Raw genomic sequence first — 14,430 nt, forward strand, 5'->3', positions numbered from 1 at the left:
GAAGTACATTTTACGGTTCCTGAAGTACAATTGACTATTCTGAAGTACATTTTACGGCTTTCGAAGTGCATTTTACGGCTACTGAAGTACAGTTGACTGTTCTGAAATACATTTTACGGTTTCTGACGTACAATTGACCATTCTGTAGTGCGATTCCCATTTTTCTTAACGACCGATATTCGTTATTGATAATGAACGACGTTTGTAGCTTGCAGTAGCGAATAGGCTCCGCTCTAAAACACACTTAACGACAGAATTCGTTAGACATGTCGATAAAGAAGTTTACGACGATTGTCGTTAATTACAAAGCCGAATATGGCAATATTGACGTTTGACACTCAATATTTAAAAGAAACATTTTATTGTTGCGCGTATTATTGTTGTCGAGATTGTTGTTTGTGAATACAATATGAAAAAAACAGAAGCGCAAAAGCTACTACGGAGCAGTACCATAGGATGCTGGACTTTTTATTTTGCAATAAGGGCCTCGTGCAAGGCGAATTTAATAAGGTGGTGTTAGCCGTATATAAGTAAAAAATTCCACTAACAAATTATACGCACAATTACATTATGAATTACAACAAACGCATCATTTTGAAGTTATACTTTCCACGTCTATAAATTCAGCTGTGGCTCTAGTTTTCGACGTAACAGTAATTGAAAATTTGTTAAAATTTTTATGTTTTTTTTTTAATAACTCCGACAAAGTCCGTTAAAGTCATTTTATTAAACTTTATCACGTGACTATTTTTTAAAATAACCTTCATTATAAAAATCAGTCATGTTAAAAATTTTATTAAAACAACACAAAAACTGAGTTATTTACAAACAAGTTAAAATTGAAGCAAATGTTCAAGTGTCGTTATCTCGAACACTGGAGCAAATCTGAAAAAAGGGGGGAGCCATTGAACTTAGAATGCCCCAATTAAGTGAGATCAACTATCAAAACCTTTGCCTAAGTTTTCAACTTGCACAGTGTAATAAATAAAAAGAATAATAATAATAAGCACATCTATATGTGATAAATGTTTATTTATTAGCTATTTTTTATTATAATAGTTTGCTTACCGATGAATTTTGCCTAATTTTTCTCAATAAAAACTTAAACCAATTTTTTTTTTATCGTTAGGCTTTTCAACGACAAAATATTCGTAGCTAGGCTATCTACAAATTTCGTTAGACAACTGTGAAAGCTGCCGACAATATTCGCTAAAAGTGTTCTTGAGAATTGCAGTTAACGAAACTTGTCGGAATCGTTAGCTAACGATGCGAATATTGTCGTTAAGAAAAATGGAAATCGCACTACTGAAGTACAGTTGACTATTCTGAAGTACATTTTACAGTTTCTGAAATACATTTCACGCTTTCTGAAGTACTCTTGGAAAAGGTGTAGTGTGTTTCTAATCAGTCTCTAATCGAATTCGAACAAAGTTTTTGGATGCGAGAAACATAACAGAACCATATTAGAGTTCTAACGTAAAATCAAATGTTTTCTAACGCGATTTTGTTTGCTGGGATTTTGCTCGCATAAAATTTTACTGGTATTTCAAGAAACTCATATGGTTTTTGCTCGGTTCTAATGTTGATTTCGTTTCTACCAAAAAGTGTTGCACTGGCACGGTGCAAAATGTTTTTGATGCCACACTCAACCCTAAAATAGGGCATGTTTTTTACCTTCTTGTCCTTGTTGAGCTCACGTATTCCATAATATTGTCGTTTTAAGCTACCATCTTATTTTCAGGGCAATAATCTCCCCTGACAAAGCTTTAAAGGCCAGACGTGACGACGCATGCGAGAAACCGCACGTGTAGACCGTAAAAAGTACGAAGCATGCTTTTTCTCGCATACCGAGCTCTCGCTTGCTTTCAACTGTCATTTTTGTTGTTTGACAGCTATGTTCTCATTTCGCAGAATTCTTCAGAGTAGCAACATCGTTTATTTTGGAGGCAAATACAAATTTAGAGGTAGCCATTTTTCATTTGAAAATAGTATACATAAAGCAACATAGGCTATTTCTATTTCTAATTTTCTTTCTGATTTTTTTTTTTTAATTTTCTCAAACTTTTAAGAGCCTGCAAGTCTTGAACCTTCTTGTTTGGCGACATTTTACAAATGAAAAAGTATGCTGTCAAATGCCTAGTCAACAAAACTCTTATCTCGCTTGCGAGAGAAAAAAGCAGAACGCAAGCGAGATTTTCAAGCATGTGAAGACGGCCGGTAAAATGACGTTGAGCAATACCACCGGCTCCGTCAGAATTGGGAAAGACCTCTCCAATTCGTTCGCCACCAAACGGGGTTTCAGAAAGGGCGACTCCCTTTCATGTATCTTTTTTAATCTGATGTTGGAGAAGATAATAAAGAGCTGCAGAACTGAACCGCTCAGGAACAATTTACTATAAGAGCGTGCAATTGCTGGCTTATGCCGATGACATCGACATCATCGGTAACAAAAATCGCGAAATCTGTTCTGCCTTTTCCAAGTTAGATAAGGATGCAAAGCGAATGGGTCTGGTAATAAACGAGGACAAGGTGAAGTATCTCCTGTCATCAAACAAACAGTCAGCACATTCGCGCCTTGGCACCCGCGTCACTGTTGACTGTTTTACCCCCCTATTATGAATTTCCATACGATAGACGATAAACGCTTGCAAGCGTATCGTATAAAATCTGTTTTCGTATTATCGTTTTCATACGCCCGACAGACGTATTGTATTGTGAAAGGCCGTGGTTTTTGTTGTCTTTTTATTGTGAACCAACACAAATCAGCCATGCTAACTATCGGATTTCACACTAAAAAATCGGTTCGCAATAGGGATTAACAGAATGCAAGGGTTTTCGTGCATCATCTGAATTCATAATAGGGGGCATAATTTCGAGAAAATGGGGAATTTTTTTTACTTGGGAATGAGCATTAACACCGATAACACGGTGCTACAAAAAAAAGTCATGAAATACACCCGAAATATAACCTAGTGTAGGTTGTAGGTATGGTCGAGTACAACATGAAAATAGGTCCCGTATAGTTCCTGAACCCTCCATTTTTTATGCCAAAAAACCGTTATTTTCGTACTTGATGCACTTATTTATTAATAGCTTGACTATTTTCCATCCGATTTTAAAAATCGAGCAAGTTCAAGATGTATAACAATATATTGTTAGACTTAGCTTGTTGGGAGTTTTCATCGGTTAAATTTTAATGAGCCCCTATTTTTTTCATTTTTTGAGCTTTGATCATCGCTAATTTCAAAAATGTCTATGTTAGTTGCCAAATATGTGGTATTTATCTAAAAGAACATTTATTTTCGAATAAATTGATACCTAATCCAATGCAATTCCATAAAAATTGTCGAAATTAAGCAATTTAAGCAAAAATAAGGCCTTGAATTTATATATGTGTGTGTACCGGACGTGCAGATTTTTTGAGCATTGTGGCTAAGGGGTTCATCAATATTTACTTAAAATTGATCAACACAATGGCTCTTAAGGAAAAAAAATTGTTTCTCATACAATTTTAGGAAAATGGGCGTGGCACCGCCCACATACAGTATTGGTCAGTACCAAGAATGATAGAATACAAGATTGCGCCGATCAGAGAGGATTTTTGAGAATAACTTTTGTGTGACGTCACACTGGTGCAATTGCGAGAGAGAAATGCCAAAACGTGAGCAAGAATGGAAGAAGAAGAAAAAATGTTGCAAGGAAAACGTAAACAAGTTGCACAAGTGTGACGTCATGCAAACAACGATTCTGTCAAGTTCGTTAAGAGAGGAATAGCGGTCCGAGATCGGCGCAACCTTTGTATTCTCTCAATCGTGGGCCAGTACAATAGCACCCCCATATCAAAGTGATATGGTTTCCTACTCATGTTTATTTATTTATTTTTAGGTATTTTCAATTGAAATACAGTTCATCCTCCAACGAAACCCATATTAACCCAAGTTTAAAAATTTGTAGAAAACTACAAAAAAGTTAAAAAAAAATTACTAAAATTTCAAACTTTTCTCAGAAGTGTTAGAATTTTTTTGAGTACAGTTTTATAGCCTATTCAATTTTAGTCTAACAATTTCCAGGTTTCAAGTGGCTAAAAATCACCGCTGATTTTTAAGAATTGTTTTCGCTGAAGGTTTTGCGGGTTTCTTTCATGTAAAAATAAATTGTGATAATTCGTTATATGGAAGCAAATGCGACAAAGGATAGTTCCCCAGTACATTTTGTCAACGAACAATTGAATCAGAAAAATTGCTGAAAACGTACGCTTTTCACAACCGTTTTCGGTACTTTCGTAGAGCTAATCCGCGTTTTTTCTTCCCGTTTTCGGATTAATTTTCGGATTTATGGCTGTCTGGGCTGTTCTCGTGAAAAGCGCAGCAGCTTCGCGCACGAGTATATGTTACATATTCTTTGGAACTTCACAATCACACTGTGAAAGAGCGAATTAACACGATTTTAGAGGCAGTCGAGAATGAACTTAAAAGTTTGAAAACTTGTGAAGTTTTTTTTTGCAACTTGCCGAAAGTACCGACGTAGTGGGACTTAATGTTCTTCTCGTGTTAATGAGGTACCCATTCGGAGTGCAAATCGAAGAAGAACTTTTGATGAGCGAAGTACTTGAGACTTACACCACTAGTGACGAAATTTGTAAAGCTATCGACAAATTTTTACAGAAAAATGGTTTGAAATGGAGCAAGTGTGCGGATATTTGCAGTGGTTGGAAAAATGAATGGAGCGATGTCTAGGACGAAGCAGAAGGCAGAAAACGCCACGAGAAGTCACTGTATGATCCGTCGGTATTCCCTGGCGACTACGAAGATGCCGCCACTAGATTTAAAACCAGTATTGGATGACGCTGCGAAGATAACAGAGACCTGGGAAGTTAAAATACATCTTTGGTTTTTTTCTAGCACGTGATTTTTTTATTGGTGACATGTATGTATATTTTAGAATTTCTAGCGATTTGCATGAAAACCCCATAAGTAAACAAAGTAAATCAGAAAAGCGTATGTAACTTCGAAGTTAACGCCAAGAAAATTGATAACAGCCGGTTTCACCAGCAATTTAAATGGAAAATGATTTTTTATTTTCTGTCAATTTCCATTTAAAATTCCAAAAATTAAAATCATTTTTCACTTAAATTGCTTTCGTGAAATTGGCTGTAAAAGTTATTTTCTTAGCTTTAACGCGCATTACCAGCGTTAACGTGGAAGGTTTAGAAAAAATCATTGCCGAATATTTTCCCAACATTGACTCGGAGGATGTCTACAGCTGGATAACAAATCCGTTTTCATGTGACCCGAAAAGTAAACCTACTGCGATGAAAAATTAAGCTTTTGAAAACCTTCTGGACATCAGTGAAGACAGCACTTTGAATATTAAATACTACGAAGGGAGCCAAGAGAGTTCTGGATGCAAGTGTATGCAGAAAACAGATTACATTAAAAATACTAGTGACTTTTACTCTTACATTTCTATGTGAGACTGCATTTTCAACAAATGCTTACATAAAAAATAATTTTTAAGCAAAAAACAAAAACTACTTCAATTCTCATATACAGATTTAAGATTATTGGTTATCTCTTCATGATCCAATGATCGGATTTAAACCAAATTAGAATGGGACCGCCTGTGAGGGAACACCTTTTCTCTAAAAAAGAATTATAGTAATCGCCAAGGTTATGTGATAACATANAAGTTTGAAAACTTGTGAAGTTTTTTTTTGCAACTTGCCGAAAGTACCGACGTAGTGGGACTTAATGTTCTTCTCGTGTTAATGAGGTACCCATTCGGAGTGCAAATCGAAGAAGAACTTTTGATGAGCGAAGTACTTGAGACTTACACCACTAGTGACGAAATTTGTAAAGCTATCGACAAATTTTTACAGAAAAATGGTTTGAAATGGAGCAAGTGTGCGGATATTTGCAGTGGTTGGAAAAATGAATGGAGCGATGTCTAGGACGAAGCAGAAGGCAGAAAACGCCACGAGAAGTCACTGTATGATCCGTCGGTATTCCCTGGCGACTACGAAGATGCCGCCACTAGATTTAAAACCAGTATTGGATGACGCTGCGAAGATAACAGAGACCTGGGAAGTTAAAATACATCTTTGGTTTTTTTCTAGCACGTGATTTTTTTATTGGTGACATGTATGTATATTTTAGAATTTCTAGCGATTTGCATGAAAACCCCATAAGTAAACAAAGTAAATCAGAAAAGCGTATGTAACTTCGAAGTTAACGCCAAGAAAATTGATAACAGCCGGTTTCACCAGCAATTTAAATGGAAAATGATTTTTTATTTTCTGTCAATTTCCATTTAAAATTCCAAAAATTAAAATCATTTTTCACTTAAATTGCTTTCGTGAAATTGGCTGTAAAAGTTATTTTCTTAGCTTTAACGCGCATTACCAGCGTTAACGTGGAAGGTTTAGAAAAAATCATTGCCGAATATTTTCCCAACATTGACTCGGAGGATGTCTACAGCTGGATAACAAATCCGTTTTCATGTGACCCGAAAAGTAAACCTACTGCGATGAAAAATTAAGCTTTTGAAAACCTTCTGGACATCAGTGAAGACAGCACTTTGAATATTAAATACTACGAAGGGAGCCAAGAGAGTTCTGGATGCAAGTGTATGCAGAAAACAGATTACATTAAAAATACTAGTGACTTTTACTCTTACATTTCTATGTGAGACTGCATTTTCAACAAATGCTTACATAAAAAATAATTTTTAAGCAAAAAACAAAAACTACTTCAATTCTCATATACAGATTTAAGATTATTGGTTATCTCTTCATGATCCAATGATCGGATTTAAACCAAATTAGAATGGGACCGCCTGTGAGGGAACACCTTTTCTCTAAAAAAGAATTATAGTAATCGCCAAGGTTATGTGATAACATAAATAAAAAAAAAAAAAATTAATAAAAAAATATTCATACGAATTGTTAACCTTCTCCTTTTTGTGAAGTCAGCGTCAAATGATTTCAGGGTAAAATTGTCAAAGCTCCCAATAAACTTAAAGGAAATAATGAAATCATCAAAACAATTTCAGTCCCCATATTAAAGCTAAAGGAGCATAAAGTTTGCATTGTGTTTTCTTGTTTTGGGAGACAGGGGTGCGCGAATTTTTTTTTAGCACAGCAAGGGTGCCGCGGTGAGTAAAGTTTGGGAACCCCTGGTCTAGGGTATTAGGAGAGTAGTGTGAAATAGTAAAAATTCGTGCTCATTGAAATATCTCCGAAAAGAAAACACCATGTCCGAGTATTTTCAAAGGTAACTTTACATGAATTGTGTGGCTATTTGAGCAATTAATTAGCGAAATTCTTAAGTTTGACAGAAATCATATATGCTTGCATTGATACGTTTAACAGTACTTTTATTCTATAAATGATGATAAAATCATGACGGTCTTCAGAAACATAATTGCTGAAAAAACTTGACATTCCACTAGAACACTGATTTGAAATTATCAAACTTAAGATAGCTTTAGATAGAAAATGGATGTAATATTTATTTATTTTTTATTTGCAGAGATGTCGAAATCGGTGATATAGTTACAGTTGGCGAGTGTCGTCCACTTTCTAAAACTGTGCGTTTCAACGTTCTTAAAGTCACCAAGGGGCAGGGAACCAAAAAGAGTTTTAAAAAATTTTAACTTGGTGCTTTTTAAATAAATAAGAAAGAAAAATACTTTCTCTTTGATTCTAAGTAATAATAATCCAATATTGTATATCCTATTCAAAAATTGTTCTGCTAAATTATTTACTGATGCCCAAGCTAATAATGTTTAAGGCTGATTCACATACAACTTTCTTCGCTTTGCTTGATAGTTCTTTGCTTTGACATATAAGATCGATGTAGGCATATGCATGAGTATGCTCACATAAAAAACGTTTGAAGCAAAGCAAAGCAAAACGAAGCAAAATCTTGGGCAACTCTCAACTTTTGCCCGCTTTGGCAATCAACATGTATATTTTCTCGTGCGCTTGCATATGGATTTAATGACAAAAATAGGGTAAGTAGGAATTTTTATTGCTATTATTAATGCATATTATTATATTGCTATCTATTTTACAGATAAAAAATATGGAGGAAAAGGTGAACGCAAAAGCTGTCAAAGCGTTTATTGTAGCATACCTTCTGCGTTTCACGCTTTGTTGTCAAAGCTTGAACTGTCAAGCAAAGCGAGGAAAGTTGTATGTGAATGGCCCTTTATGTACTGGCGTGCATCTTTAATATTAATTTTGCTATTTACATTTAAATAGTTTTCCGGAAACTTTTAAGGGAAATCTGTGACAGGGATGATAATGCCTTTAGGTAAGTTTGACAAATTTGTTATAATGTTATTTAGGGGCTTGAAAAGACGTGTTGAGCCTCGTAATAATGTCTTAAACTATATCGTCGATGTCTTTGCAAAACCGCCTAAATCGCCAAATGAGATTTGGTAACCATGAACTCCAGGCATCGAGATGTATGCATAAAAATCGTTATTAAAACAGATTTGTAAAATACTGGGTATGGAAAATACTGCCTATCGAGTCAATGCCTTCAAAGAAAAACAGTTTTTTTTTCGCTCTCCTGTAAAATTTGAGTGCCGTAAGATAAGCGATACATCTACAAAATTTATGTGTACACTGAGAATATTTTTTTCGTAATTTAAATTAAGCTAACAAAGTACAAGTTTATTTTTTCTGTATTATTAGTGAATGAAAATTTTTAAAAATGCGAGTATTTACATATAGGTATATGGAATAATACAGTACGTTAAGAAATGATAGCGGCCTAGTAGCTGAAAAGTTCCACCATTTGGTGGGAAGAATCTTTGCGCTTTTTTACATCATATATATTGCATGCTAAATACATTTTTATTTGTATCCTTGTGATATTCCTCGCTTATAAAATCCCACAATTGAAGCAATTTTCAATAAAATTTAATGAGGACACCTTAAATCAAGGATGGAGAAACTCTAATCTCCTGACCATACTTGATTTAATTTTAATTTTTTTTTTGGGCCATCCTGCGCGAAGGTTGCAGGATATTTGTTGACATTTTTTTCTCAAATGGAAGAATGTCTCCAATCCTAGCGATTTTACGTGATGCGCTGCTATAAAGGTTGTATATTGAGTTCAGATAGGCAAACAATAATTTTCTTCATCCTCTTTGAAATTTCCAAAAAAGTTTTGGTGGCAGGTTACAAAATGGCGTTGCAAGTGGTATTTCGTTTTGGAAAAATTCAAAATGGCGGACCCAATATGGAGAAAAAAATTTATATCGATGAGATTCGCTTAAAACTTTACAAACAACGGTTCTTAAGGCCTCTGATTACGAATTTAAAATCATATCAGGCTCTTATTAACGTGTTACTCAATGAGAGACCCTCAGAACCCTTGATTGTAAAGTTTTAAGCGAATCTAATCGATTTAATTTTTTTTGTCGCCATATTGGGCCCGCCATTTAAAGTTCTTCCGATCTAACTTCAGATTCTTAATCACGAACCCTGAAAATACCCATGGAAAACATTTCAAGCGATTTTGATCGAGCTAATTTTTTTTTGCTCCCATATTATGACCGCCATCAAGCGGATCGAATCGTTTTTAATTTTTTGGCCGCCATGTTGGATTCGCCATTTGTAATCAGCAACCTCAAAAAGATGAGAATCTGCTTCTTTCTTACACCCTTATTCTAGAACCCGAATTTTCGTAATTCGTACGAAAAACGAAAAATCGACATGCTGCAACCCGTGCGGGAACATGTGCAGCATTGCAGCTATTAGTTGTTTTTCGAAGTCAGCAGTATGAAGGAAAATAAACAAAACAATTGCGAGTTGTCGACTAGTAGTAGATAAACGATTGTTAGTCGATTATCGAATATCCGTGGTATTTTCAAAGTTGCTTTCTCGTCCAATAAGTGCGTGTGAATTGAATCACGGTGGAGAGAATACAGAAGGTGGCGCCGATGGCGATACCGCTAATCGGCTCTCAGTGAATTTGACAGAATCAGCTGTTTTGCTGACGTCACAGTAGAGATGACAGCAGTAGCGATGCGCTGAGTCAATACTTTTCAAGTATCCAATACTCTTGATACTCGGTACCGAAACATTTAGGTTTCGAATAAAAGCGCACATAGGCCAAAAATATGGGAAAGCCGGTTCAGGGGAGACTCGCTTATCAAAACCCGAATGTAGGAGCCAATAGAGCTTTTAATACTGATTCAAATGAAAGATGTATATATGTCGGTTCGACGCCTTAATAAAGAGAAACTCTTACTAGTTTGAAGCATTTTTGTTGCAGCTGAGTCGGACGATATCATTTTAGTAGGCAGACTCTGTAACCAGTTAGTGACAATTTTCGAATCGGTATCGGTTTTGTTGACGTATATGAAATATTTTTACGCCAACAAGTGCGATATTGATCCGAAACTTGTCGCTAACTGGTTACACAATTTTGAGATTTCTCGTGAATATGAACGCCATAATTTTTACCTAGCTCGTGGGACTACGCAAAATTTTGACAGTTGTAAATATGTATACACAAAGTTGGCGGTAATAAAGAGTCAAAATCAAAATGGAGAAAAGAACAAAAAGCGTACGTTAGTTGTCAGTTATAAAATAAATAAAATTTTTTTGCGAATATTTGTTTATTCTATTTATTGAAAGGCAACCGCGCGGAAAAGCTTGTGTTAATTATATTGATAACAGAACCTGGCGAATCGCACGTTGTCTAAATTCTCAAGTAACATCAAATCCACAAAAGAATACATTGCTTGTATTACCATCAATACGCCATGTATAAATTTTAACAACACACAAAACTAGAGCTTTCGCATGAGCGTTTGTTTGGTTTTTCAACACCATTTATAATTTTCTTTTAATAAAATCACGATTTGTCAAATGCTTAAATTTATTTATCTAATAATAATGCCACACACAACCCTGAAATCTAAACAAAAGTCTGAGGAAGGCCATTAAATAGCAGCATACAACCCAGTGCCTTCCTTAAGGGTGAATAAAGCTACAGCAACAGCGATTACTACAACAACAACCCAAAAAGGTTGGCTAGTGTCTATACTGTGCTCATCGTTCTACAAGAAAACAGTTGTAGAAGGATGAGCGATTAAAAACTAGAGTTGGGCAAAATTTATTCGAATTACGAATAACAAATGAATAAATTGTTTTTCTCGTTATTCGTAAATAATAAATTACTTGGTTTATTCAAAGAAAAATTATTCGAATGATGGATAAATTATTTTATTCGTTATTCGAATAATTATTATCTTCATTAATTATTCGAATAACGAATATAATAATAAAACAAAAAAAAAAACAAAAACCAGCTTTTGGATATTTTAAAAGTGGCGAATTAGCAAGGAAAGTTTCGACCACATCCTTCCAAGAAAGACCACGGTTGGTATATCAATGGTCAAATTTGAACGTGCGGGAAAACTTTTCGTCCTGTGAAACATCGAGAATTTTTGGCTATCCTATAATAGAAAACGCGCATCTGTGGTCTTCAGCTTCCTTATAAGGACTTTTGTTGGCTTACATGACATAAGACTAGAGGTTGACGCATCGGGCCAATCTTGTAGTTGCAAGATCAAAGAAGAAGATTAGATTACGCACGCCTAGACAAGATCTCACAGGTGGAAATAAGGCCGTCGATAAAGCTTATGACATCAAAGGGGGTTTGTTGCAGAAATATGTGTGAGAAGGGTTCCGCTTTTTAGTTGTTTCAACTTTACCCATATTGGCATTTTAACGCAAAAGATCTTATCAGGGGCCGCGAAACAAGCGCTAGTATTCTTGATAAAATAGTTAACAGAATTCAACTAACTCACAATCCTTGACAATAGAAATAAAAGTAAAACGTTGTTCAGTGTGTTATAAATCAATTTTTAAAAATATTTTATAACGAATAAAATCACGAATAATTTATTCATAAGCAATTTATTCACGAATAATTTACTACGTTTATACGCACGTATTATTTGCAAATAACAATTTGCGAAATGGTAAATTTTGCCGTATAGACGCTGAGTTAATTTTTTATTTGCAAATAACTAAATCACGCAAATAAGTATTGATTAGTGGTACTATTTGCAAATCAGCGCAAGACGCCGCCATTCTTAGGTTTATTTTCTTTTTCGATGGTCATCTTATTGTCTTTTAATAATCAAGACGTTGCCATTTTTAACTTCATTTTCCTTTTCGATAGTCATATTATTGCCTTTTTTATAATCAGGCAATATTAAAAACGAATTTTTCACCATCGAATAAACAGTGAGTTAGGTATTTGCAAATTATTTTTATTTGCAAATAACTTACGTATAAACGTAGTAATTCATTCGTGAATGAATTAATTGCGAATAATTATATTACGGATAAAATTTTATTCGAATAATTATCTAAATAACAATTTATTCAATACAATATTCAATACAATGCCCAACTCTGTTAAAAACTATTCACAGTCGCTTATTGAACGAGAAATCGACATTCACAATACCATGGAAAGGCGATAATCGAATAAGAGTCGTTTATCTACTACTAGTCGACACTCGCAATAGGGGTGAAAGTGGAAAGGAGTTAAAAAAACACTCATCAAGTGCTTATTTATAGGAAACTTGTTTGATTTTACTTATTTGAAGAAAATTATGGATTCTATGGCATTTGCAGTTATAGCAGCGGAGTAAGAGCGCGTTATGGAAATGAATTCACAATTCGTCAATTTGCAAAAGGGATTGCTCAAAGGTTAATGCGGCAAAAAAATGGGAAGAATTTACGCAGGAACTCAATTGTTTAGGACCACCTATACGAACGACGGCAAAATGGATTAAGGTGAACTGCGTCGTTTTTGATTTCTGTATAAATAAATTTTAGTTCTGGTCTTTTCAGGTGTGGGCTGACATGAAGTCCAAAACTAAAAAGAAAGTAGCGCAAAACAGCTGAATACCGAGCAACAGGTGGAGGACCGAACAGGCTACAAGCAAATACAAATATTGAGGAGGCCATAATTGGCTTGCTTGAGCTTGACGCCTGTGTGAATCCACCGGGAGCAGAATTCGGCCTGGATATAACTGCCTAGATTCGGTAGAGGCGGCTCCATCAGATGAAAACCTGCAACCAATATACAATTAAGGATTGAGCGATGAGGACCACGATTATGCAGTTCCGGAAAATACAGCACGGAAACCAAGAGCAAGAAAGTGCAACAAGACAGAGAAGAGAGGCTGAAGTTGCTGGAATCACAGACCAATGCCCAGAAAAGGTTCTATGAGGAGATGGTTACAAATATAAAGGACATTAAAAAAAGTGCTTTAGAAACTGAAAAGTACACGAGAAAAATGTATTACTTAAAAAAAGACAGCAAAAGAACTTTTACAATTGAAAAGAGAAAAATTACAAATCTTCAAAAATGAAGTTCTTCAAAGCCAGAAGGATCGGATAGCAAAGCTACAACTAAAGGTTGCGCTTTTGGAGGTAAAGAAACAAATGCTGCCAAGAACATAATTTTATATTAATCTAAGTGCCTAAAATGAATTGGACGTTATTAATTTTTTTATATAATTGGAATTAAGAAGACTGTTTAACTTTAAGATAAATGAATTAATGAGCTATTTTTTTCTGTATGATGAATTTAGAAAGACTGTTTAAACTTAAATGTATATTAAAATAAGGAAATGAATTTGTGATAATTTTTTATGTAATGCACCTACATACATGTGTATGAAACCAAAAAGGTTTTTAGTTTAATAAAAGAAACTCTGGCGTAACTGGTTTTTAATATTTTTTAATCATGTTTTCTATAATGGTCTTAAAATTTCATTTCTTATGTCATCTGCTTGTGAGTTGTCAACAGGTTCCACTTCAACGTCTCCGACATCATCGTCATAAGTCACATTTGAAAACTCCTCCTCATCGGGGATTTGTACATTATAAAACAAGCAAATGTTGTGCAAAGCTGCACACACATTTATAATTTGTGTTGCTTTTTTTGGAGTATAGTGAAGAGCTCTTGCCTGCAACAAACATCTAAACCTATTCTTCAAAACTCCAATTGTTCGCTCAATGATACTTCTTCCTATGGCATGTTGTTTGTTATATGCCCTTTGTAGAGATCCTTCCTCAGAATTTCTGAACGGCGTCATTAAGTAAGGTTTCAGAGCGTATCCAGCATCCCCTAAGGCGGAGAAAATTATTATAAAAAAGGAAATACATGTTGGCTTAGTTTTGATTACATACCAAGTAGCCAAGTATTTCGAAGACCATTAAGATGTTGCTGCTCTAAATGTGTTTTCAATGACGACATATTAAAAACCATAGTCATGTGTCGCTCCCGGATTTTTGGCATTTATTTATCGTATTTTCATTGTATGATCACAGACCTGAAAATTACATAAGCATACACATTTAGAATCAGAAGTTAATAACACATA

General features: G+C 34.9%; 1 long non-coding RNA gene across 1 annotated transcript in view; it reads left to right on the plus strand.

The window, feature by feature from the left end:
* Nucleotides 1-7,129: 7,129 nt before the first annotated feature.
* LOC108367245 (uncharacterized) overlaps nucleotides 7,130-14,430 on the plus strand; it is a 24,365-nt gene continuing 17,064 nt past the window's right edge. Inside the window, exon 1 of the long non-coding RNA XR_001848224.1 lies at nucleotides 7,130-7,745. This is a non-coding gene — a long non-coding RNA (uncharacterized LOC108367245). The remainder of the gene's footprint in view (nucleotides 7,746-14,430) is intronic.

The sequence above is a fragment of the Rhagoletis zephyria genome, unplaced genomic scaffold, assembly GCF_001687245.7.
Source record: "Rhagoletis zephyria isolate East Lansing unplaced genomic scaffold, Rhagoletis_zephyria_1.1 Rzeph_scaffold_02602, whole genome shotgun sequence".
Taxonomy (NCBI): Eukaryota; Metazoa; Arthropoda; class Insecta; order Diptera; family Tephritidae; genus Rhagoletis; species Rhagoletis zephyria.